Source organism: Brassica oleracea, chromosome C4 (assembly GCF_000695525.1).
Source record: "Brassica oleracea var. oleracea cultivar TO1000 chromosome C4, BOL, whole genome shotgun sequence".
NCBI lineage: Eukaryota > Viridiplantae > Streptophyta > Magnoliopsida > Brassicales > Brassicaceae > Brassica > Brassica oleracea.
The window spans coordinates 27,740,087-27,750,868 of record NC_027751.1 but is presented as its reverse complement, the minus strand read 5'-3'; the positions used below and the strand labels follow the sequence as shown (position 1 = coordinate 27,750,868).

Here is a 10,782-nt window from a genome sequence, read left to right as displayed (position 1 = left end):
ATTTTGAAGCAAAAAATAAAGAAAAGCATCTAAATTAAATACAAATTAATCTATCACACGTAAAATTGATAAAATAACAATAAAATGTTAAATCAAGCATGAAAACAAACATCATTTGTAAACAATATGAATTGCCTTATAGAGAGTAAACTTTTTTATTTCAATGAGCAAATTATAAAATACTTATTTATAACTAACTGTATACTTAAAACATTTGTTAAAATTTTAATATTTATTATTATATATCATATTACCACAAATATTGAATTTAATAATTGAAACACTTATATATATTTCAAAATATTTATACCGACTATTAATTTCTGATTTTTCGGGTTACTCGTTCGGATTCAGTTAATAACACTTCGCGTTCGGATATTTTTTTTACCACCCTACAAGATCCGTTCGGGTGTTTTTACATTTCGGGTCGGATAACGGGTCGGTTTTTTCGGTTCGGGTTCGGTTCGGATTTCGGATTCCGAATTTTATGCCCAGGCCTAGCTAGGAGCAACACATGTTCTTGCTGAGGGGCGGAGGCACTAAGAGGCCTGTGGGGTTAAGTGATCCCCCTAAAATCAGGGAAATTTGTTTTTAGTGTATTTAAAAAAAACACTATAATATTTAATTAAAATTTGGCATTTGACCTCCTTATCTCAATGCATAAATCTCTATTAGGATATGGAAAGAACCAACCAAGTACGAGAAGCAACAGCGACAAGATTTAATGATCTATAGGCTTGAGAGTGAGCTTCGGATGATGACAAGTGTATTAGAGGGATATAGGATGGCTTTGAAAGAAACCAAACTCCAAAAGGCATCAAGCCAGCACAGGAAACGTGTTCCTTTGCGTGATAAAAAGCCGGTCTACAAGGATGTTAAAGGCTCAGAGGGTTTAGTACTGTACTGAAATTGAAAAGCTGAGATTGAAGCAAGAAGTGGAAGACAAGATGACACGAGCTCGAATAGAGAGACAAGCTGCGTAGTTTGGGAGTGACTGTACGTCTTAAAGTGTTTGAAGTACACATGGAAGCAGTAGAGTTGCTAAACAAGAGACTGATCGAGGTTGAAAATGCATTGAAATTCTGTAGAGAAACACTTTCTGTAAGCAAGGATGATGAGACTTCTAAAGTTGCTGCTACAGAAGAAACTTGAGATTCTCTTAAAGTATTTTATCCTCTTCAAATTTATTTTTGATAAACCTCTTAGATTAATCTTCTTATCTTTGTATCTGTTCTCTGTATCTTTATGTATTAAAATAGAAGTCATGACTTTTTTCATGTGTAATTTTTTTTTTAATTTGGACCATCTCTTAGGAATAATTATTTCATATGTGTTTATCATACAAAATTTCATTAAGATTGATTATATTTCTAGGTTATTTACCAAGAGTTATTTGATCTTTATAACACATTTAGCTCTTTTCTCAAAGCTCGTCGTCATTGTCATTTGTATCAAAAAGGCCACGAGCAGTGAAATCGATAATTGCTTAATATTCTTGATCTCACTAAACTTGACCTTATGGTCGTCATACGGGACGACGATGTTGGGATTAAACTCGAGCTTTGGGATTGAGTTATATTCTAGAATTCTGTTCCAGTCATTGGTCATATTAGTGAAGATGGAAAGAAAGAGAGTAGCACATGCTGCTATAGAAATTTGTCCCACCCTAATTTTTTTGTTTTCATCAGTAATTAGTGCAAGTTTGTTCAAGTACATATATGATAACCTATAATTCACATGCAAAAGCCCAAAGCATAAACAAGTTATGTGTCAAAATAAAATGCAACGATCAAAACTCAAAAGGATCAAGCAGTTGGTAAGAATCCGAGGATAATACTGTAATCCAACGATCAAAATATATGCTAAGCTATAATTCACATTCAAGTACATATATGCTAAGCTTTCAGACTTTCAGTTATAAGAAAATGGCTATGTGCCCCATACCAAAAGACATCTTGGATCCGCCTGACTCCATGCGCTCCTGATATACAAATGTGATTCTTTTCATACGAAGAAATGATTGTTTTGATTTTTTAAGAATTTTTATCATATCTAGTCTCAACAATTATTGCTGAGAATCTACCAACGCTCTTTGTTTTCTCAAATTATCAATGTTGTGTTTCTTACTCGAGAAAGAAATAAAGTCACATAGATTTTCAGATTATATGTGTTAATACTCTCATGTGCTGATGTGATTAACTTAAGCATGTTACGTACATGTTGCAGAACAAAATGATGAAGGAAGCTGGACATTAGGTATGTGGATTAAAATTAGAGATTTTACCAGTTATTTTTTCTCACTCCAATGAGCAAAGTTCAGATATAGATATATCTTAGTAGGTTCGAAAGATTGTGTATATTAATTAACTAGCCATAATATTCTTAAAATTTTATTTTCCGGCATCCAAAACAAATATCCTAACTAGAAAATATTTTTGTTACTAAATTTTATGGATTTGTATATTTAAAATGGCAAGAAACTAATTTTATTTAATATATGTATGGTAATTTAAATCTATTATATTAAAATAGAAGTGACTTTTTTATGTGTGATTTTTTAATTTAGACCATCCTTTAGTAATTTTATTAAATGTACTTTATTTAAACTAATAACACATAGAATCTGCTAGATCTTTGGTAAGCAAATGACTAATCAAAAGGGTGAGAACATGATCTTCTATATCTGTATGAAATGATTATTGGCTCCCAACTACTCGCCCGAGACCAGTTAATAAAAATCAAAACAATTTTTACCCAGACCTTACAGTGGATTCTCTTATTGATCCTCATTTGCGAAGATGGAATTCGCAGGCGCTTCAGGCTTTGGTGGACCCACAGGATGTGAAATTGATAGAAAGTATACCACTGAGTCGAACTCGGATGGCAGATCAAGAAGGATGGCATTTCACAAATAATGGGAAATATACATTTAAATCTGGATATCAGGTTGAAAGGATATATCCAGATAAGGAAAAACCACCATTAGTGTTTGGACCCACGGTGGATATTTTGAAGGCATATTGTTGGAAAATACTGTGTCCACCGAAAATTAAGCATTTTCTATGGCAATTGGTGACAAGGTGTATAGCAGTTAAGAAGAATTTGCATATACGAGGGATACCCGGAGATATCTGTTGTGCAAGATTTGGAGCCGAGGAGGAATCTATCAACCATGTATTTTTTCAATGTCTTCCTGGATTTCAGGTGTGGGCTCTTTCCAAGATTCCAACAAATCCAGCTATATTCCCAACAAGCTCCCTCTTTGTGAACATTGATCATCTTTTTTGGAGAGTGGTTCCACGGTTAGAGGATTATCAGTTTGCATGGATATTATGGTACATCTGAAAAGGAAGGAATAATAAATTCTTTAGTAATTTGGATGTGGATCCCCTGGGTACCCTTAAACTGGCAGAAACGGAATCTACACTCTGGGCTGAGGCACAAATATTGAATACCCAAAAGAGGACTACACAGGTAGAGAATACGATTCTTCCGTCAATCCTAGGAAGATGGTGTTTTACGGATGGTTCCTGGAAAGAGAATGATATTTTTCAGGTCAAGGATGGTACAGTACTTTAGAAGGATTTTAGGGCTTGATGGGAGCAAGGAATGTTCGGGCTTCCCTCTCTCCTCTTCATGCAGAGATGAAAGCTTTACTATGGGCAATGGAATGTATGAAAAACTTACGACAATTTCAGGTTACGTTTGCAACAGATTGTTCTCAATTGGTGAAGATGGTTTCAGAACCAGAAGAATAGCCAGTGTTTGCAAATTATTTGGAGGATATAAACAGTCTGAAAGAGAGGTTTTTCCGAGCAGAGATTATCTATGTACCAAGAACGTAGAACAAGAAGGCAGATAACTTAGCCCGTAGCGCTAGGAAGGCAACGTCTTTTGTAGTTTACATGGATCAAGATCTCCCAGTGTGGTTCACAGAGTCAATATGAGTCTGTAATGTTGATGACAAAAAAAATAACACATAGAATCTTTGAACTACTTTAATCTTAATATTTTTTTTGATATCTTTCATTTTAAATATAAAATATATATTTTAAAAAATCTAACAAATCCGTTTGAAAAGATTTTAACAAGATCTTAATTTTCAAAAAAATATATGTAAATATTTTCACTAATTTTATAATTAGTTTTGAAATATTATTATACATTAATAAATTAAGTTATCGTTTATAAAATGAAATATAAAAATTATATCCTATCTTTTATTTATTATATAATCATAATCAAGCGTATTAAAATAAAATTAGTATATTGAGCTAAATATGGTAAAATTATTTTAAATTGATAAATTTATATATAATTTATTTCATAATTATAAATATTTATGTTCAAAAATATAATACGTTGGTAAGACGGGTTAACATTAGCAAACTATGTAATACATGTATAAAAATTAACATATATTTCATTAAAGCTAATAATATAAAATATTTGTAACTACTTTAATCATGATATATTTTTATTTTAAATATATATATATATATATTTTCAAATTTTATTCTAAAAAATATGTTGATCAATTTTTTAACAATATTTTAATTTTCAAAATATTTATGTAAATATTTTCACTAATTTTGTAATTAGCAATCTACTCTATTAAAAGGGGAGTACAAAATTAGATTACCCCTTAGTTTTACTACTTATTTACAATGGCATGTCATTGAAATATTTATTTAACTTATATTTAAGTATGTTTGCATTTTTCTAATTTAAATTATAGATTTCCTTAATCGAATCTTAACCAAAATAGATTTCCGTTTGAAAATATGGTTAATGTTAAAAATACTTACCATTAACGATGTAGATTTTTTTTTACGTATATAAAAATGAAAACAAACAACCGCGCGGTTGCGCGGATCAAGGTCTAGTAACTCTATTATTTCCTCAGTTTTAGCTTTGGATAAAAGTAAAATATTTTCAATTATGTGTTTGAAATTTGTTAAGCAAATAAAACAAATTAAAAAAAGGGTAACTCTTTCAAATAGTCATTTTTTAAGTTTTTGTCATAAAAATAGCTCTTAAGAAAAAAAATGACCAAAATAGTCCATTTTTATTTTGAATTTTTAAAAATTTTAATATTTATTTTTTATTTTTTAAAATTTGAAACCCTATCCCCAAAACCTCACCCCTTAACTCTAAACCCTAAGAATATATTCGTTTTTTACCCTTTAATAAAACTTATTTTGATACTATTTTTTTGACAAAAAAAAAAACATCAAATTTCTCAAAAAAGAAGGGGAAACAAAGCCAATTAATATGTAGCGAGACTCGAGTGGTCCAGCAGAAGGAACAAAGGACGTGAACTTATAGCTCAGCCTTCAGATGTATCCATGTTCTCCGTTTAATATACCATATGGATTCTAGAGTACATCATCAACATCTCCGGGCCCTACATAAGGAAATACTAATATTTTCGTTTTTTTTTTAACAATTTCGTTTTTACTTGATATATGTTGTTGAAAATCACAATAACTAATTGTTTCTTATTAATAGTGAAATAGTTTGGTATGATTTTTTTTAAGGAATATGAAATCTTAAAACTTAGTCTTCATAGTTCAAAAATATTGTTCTTTTTGTTAGAACCAGTGTAAATTATCATCTTATCTCATATATGGACGCATCACACATCAAAACTTGATCCATGTGACAAAAAAATGAATCTTTAACTATTCGATTACCCTACATTTGGCAGAAATTGATGAAAAAGGTATTGGAAACAACGTCAATAATTACACATCAAAGCAAATTCACCACGGGTTAAAAAATGTGATAAGATTAAATAAAAATGCTCTCTTCTTTGATCATTATATAACTAATCTCTTGACACAAATTGAAGAGGTTCTATAGTCAATAATCTTTTCTCCGTTTAGAGAATAATGAATGAAACACAACTTAGTGCAATGAGGAGCTGTTCTTTCTCAACGGAGGGTTTGATATCGGCCGGAGATTGGTCTGAGATATGATCCTCCATTTTCTTGAGGCTCTGTTGATGACAAACTTGTTGATTATTTATCTCTTCAATGCTTCTTGCATGGTGAGCTGAAAATCTTATACTCACAACATTGTTATATCAATAAACCTAGATGTTTTTTTTTGCTAACATAAGCCTACATGCATGTTCAACGACTACTTACATGTTTTATCAAATACTTATGTCGTCATATGTGCACACATGGACAGTTGTTTCTAGCTTATTAGTCAGGCTATTCTTTATTAATCACTATAGCTAGTTCTTGCTAGACCCATATATAAAATAGTTAGTAGCGAGTATGTAAACCATCAAAATTAATAAAACAATTTCTACTAAAAACATTTACGATTTGAACATATGTTATACAGTACTATTTTTCATTTAAAGTTTGTAATCATAATGAAGCCATTGCCGCAAGTACTTCCTTATAAATTCGTTTTAAATTCGTTTCGCTAAAAAATAAAGATTGGTCGAGCCTACATATATATTGTCAATGATAATTAAATACATGGAGTGAAAATAATGGCAAATACAGTAATGAAAACACACTTTTAATTTGAAATTGACTTTTCATAATTTGATAACTGGTTCTTTTAAAAATTAAGGTAATTATTGAAATTTGAAGTAAAAATAAGGTGAAAATTACCGTCTTTGGAAATCTTGTCTTGGGCTAAAGCGGCGATTCGTTGCTTGATAGCACTATTGTCGACGTTGAGAAGCAATCGCTGGTGATCCAAAAAGGCAACTCTTGGCGATAACACTGACACTTCCGTCTTCATTCCAATTTTTTTTTTAAGTTAGCATATTTGATTAGATGTTGATCTCTTATCTATCTATATACTATTATTTATGAAGTGATTTTGCTTACTTGTTAGCTTTTCAGCTTTTCCATAATATTATGTGATTTTGCTTATTTGTCATTATTTATTGCTTATTTGTTATATTTTCAATAATTTTAGGTAATTTGTTTATTTGTATGTTTGAATGCTTTTAGTTTTGCTTATTTGTCATATTCTCCATAATATAAGTTATTTATTTATTTTTCATGTTCTTCATAATTTTAATTGGTAATTTTATTTATTTTTCTTATTTTTAAATAATTTAGGTGGTAATTTTAATTTTACTTACTTCTCATGTTCTCCATGATTTTAGATTATTTTGCTCATTTGCATGTTTTATTATTTTTAGAAGCTTATTTGTCATATTTCATAATTTAGGTTGAGTCATTAGTTTTAATAAACAGCTTTTTGAATTGTTAGTTTTTAAACATTTTTAATGATTATTTAATAAATATTTTCATTATATTCAGAGATAATTATTATTAACAAGTATTATCAAATTATAGCAATAGTTTTATAGTTTTGTTCATCTTATGTTTACTTTAGTAATATTAAATAGTTTAATGTTTTTATTTATCATTTTAAAAAGAAAGTTTTTTTCTCTTTTGTATCACCGAATTATCTTACCAATAAAAAAATATGAGTCCAAAGAATACAATCTCTCGCCATTATAACTAAAAAAATCAATTTTTACTAGACATATATAATCTATCACTTTTAGTTTATAAAATTTTAGTAAAAGTATTTTTTTAATTATTATAGATAATAGATGTCACTATAAACTCCGAAAAAGGAAATTCATAAATACAATTAAGATTTTGACGAAGAGAGGTTTGATTTCAGAGGCTTCTCTGATAATTGGTAATTGTGGTTTCTTTTGTTGATTTATCTTTTATGTTATTTAAAATATTAATAAAACTTTATGAGGTTATTATGATAATATACTTTTACATGTGTGGTTTACTGATATAATAAATAAAAGATTTTGCAAGTAGCAAACTATTATCTATGATGTGTTGTAATAAAATAAATAAATTATATCTTCGGTTTAATTTAATGTTTGAACTTAATTAAATAATTTAGATTGAAACTAAACCTTATTTTAAAATTTGAATTAGTTTGATGTATATTAGTCCGCATAAGTGTGCGGGCCATCATCTAGTATTCATTAACAAACATTTATCTACGTAATCGAATCCTTATCCCCGGGTTGTTTATAAAAATTTCAATTTAAAAAAACAATTATCTACATAACGCTGCATGCATGTGTGTACTTATGTTATACCTGCAATGAAGTAACGCTCCGTTCGAGCTCTGATATGTATTGCAGTTCCTTGCCGATCTCCGCGCTGATTGCATATTTGCTAAAATTCTGCATAAAATTTCAGCAAAAATGAAAAATAAATAATTATAATCGATGTGATGCTATTTCTAATTAGATACCATAACTATATACGTACATGCATGACCTTCCTTTTTTTGTTTAGGACATATAATTTTAGTAACAAATGCTTAAATTACCGGAGCTTTCACCGGAGTTTTGATTCGTTGATGACGGACCGTCCTGTGGCTCCATCTTGCAGCCACTACAAGAAAACAGCGGCATACTGATTGAAAAAATCGTCGGTATGTCGTCGGAATAACGCTATTCCGACGATATACCGACGAAAAAAGTCCTCGGAAATAACTCCTCGGAAATTCATCTTTCCTCGGAAATCCCTCGGAAATTTCCGACGGAATTCCGAGGATTTTTTTCGTCGGAAATTCCTCGGAATATTCCGAGGAAATCGATCAAGGATATCAAGTGTTCCTCGGAATTTCCTCGGAATATTCCGAGTAGATTCTGAGGAACTAGTGTTTGGGGTTTCAAAATCTCGAATGTTTTTTTATAAACGGATCGATCGATGTATTTATGTCCAAAAACGCATCGATCGATCACTATGATGGACCAAAGCGTAACAATGTGATCGATCGATGGGTATATGTCCAAAAACGCATCGATCGATCACTATGATGGACCAAAGCGTAACAATGTGATCGATCGATGGGTATATGTCCAAAAACGCATCGATCGATCACTAAGATGGACCAAAGCGTAACAATGTGATCGATCGATGGGTATATGTCCAAAAACGCATCGATCGATCACTAAGATGGACCAAAGCGTAACAATGTGATCGATCGATGGGTATATGTCCAAAAACGCATCGATCGATCACTAAGATGGACCAAAGCGTAACAATGTGATCGATCGATGGGTATATGTCCAAAAACGCATCGATCGATCACTAAGATGGACCAAAGCGTAACAATGTGATCGATCGATGAGATTATCCCATCGATCGATCAAGGATATCAAGTGTTCCTCGGAATTTCCTCGGAATATTCCGAGTAGATTCTGAGGAACTAGTGTTTGGGGTTTCAAAATCTCGAATGTTTTTTTATAAACGGATCGATCGATGTATTTATGTCCAAAAACGCATCGATCGATCACTATGATGGACCAAAGCGTAACAATGTGATCGATCGATGGGTATATGTCCAAAAACGCATCGATCGATCACTAAGATGGACCAAAGCGTAACAATGTGATCGATCGATGGGTATATGTCCAAAAACGCATCGATCGATCACTAAGATGGACCAAAGCGTAACAATGTGATCGATCGATGGGTATATGTCCAAAAACGCATCGATCGATCACTAAGATGGACCAAAGCGTAACAATGTGATCGATCGATGGGTATATGTCCAAAAACGCATCGATCGATCACTAAGATGGACCAAAGCGTAACAATGTGATCGATCGATGGGTATATGTCCAAAAACGCATCGATCGATCACTAAGATGGACCAAAGCGTAACAATGTGATCGATCGATGAGATTATCCCATCGATCGATCAAGGATATCAAGTGTTCCTCGGAATTTCCTCGGAATATTCCGAGGAAATTCCGAGGAACACTTGATATCCTTGATCGATCGATGGGATAATCTCATCGATCGATCACATTGTTACGCTTTGGTCCACTTTAGTGATCGATCGATGCGTTTTTGGACATAAATACATCGATCGATCCGTTTATAAAAAAACATTCGAGATTTTGAAACCCCAAACACTAGTTCCTCAGAATTTCCTCGGAATATTCCGAGGAAATTCTGAGGAACTAGTGTTTGGGGTTTCAAAATCTCGAATGTTTTTTTATAAACGGATCGATCGATGTATTTATGTCCAAAAACGCATCGATCGATCACTAGTTCGTCGGAATTTCCTCGGAATATTCCGACGGATTGATGTTTCCTCGGAATTCCGTCGGTATATTCCGAGGAAATTCCGAGGAAACCCAAATTTTGGGTTTCCTCAGAGTTTCCTCGGAAATTCCTCGGGAAATTCCGAGGATTTCATTTTCCGTCGGAATGTCCGTCAGAATACCGATGTTTTCTTGTAGTGAGCAATGGCTTTGAACCTCGTCTGATTCGTTGTAGTTGTAACCCTCGACATTGTTGTCATTAGCTGTGGTGGTGAACATGTGAATGTGATCATGATCGGACGGTGGTTGTTCTTTGTTGTCGTTTTCGCTGAGGCTGTTTTGAGGACGGTGAAGACGTGTTGGAAGAAGAACGTGTGTGAGTATGTGACCAACAATGCCGTTGACTCTGTTGTTTTGGTGTACGTCATCGTTGAACATGAACATGAATTGCTCATCTTCGAACTTGTCGAAGTGGTGGCTTCCGACGCCGGAGGAATGTGCTTCTAGGAAAGCGATGGAGTCGCTGATTGAACGGCGGTGAGTGCCACGACGAGTGGCTGAGAAGTCGAGAAACTCATCCATCCACATATGGTTTTGTTGTCCGGCGGTTGCGGCTGCAGTTGCGTTGCCGCTATGGGAGGAAAAGTCAGGCCAATGTGGGTGGTTGTCGTCATGGTTGGGATTTTTGGAGGGAGTTGTGCCAT

At 32.7% G+C, this 10,782-nt stretch overlaps 1 pseudogene; it reads right to left on the bottom strand.

Annotated features, from left to right (window-relative positions):
- Positions 1–5,884: 5,884 nt before the first annotated feature.
- On the bottom strand, positions 5,885–10,782 carry LOC106338555 (annotated as a pseudogene).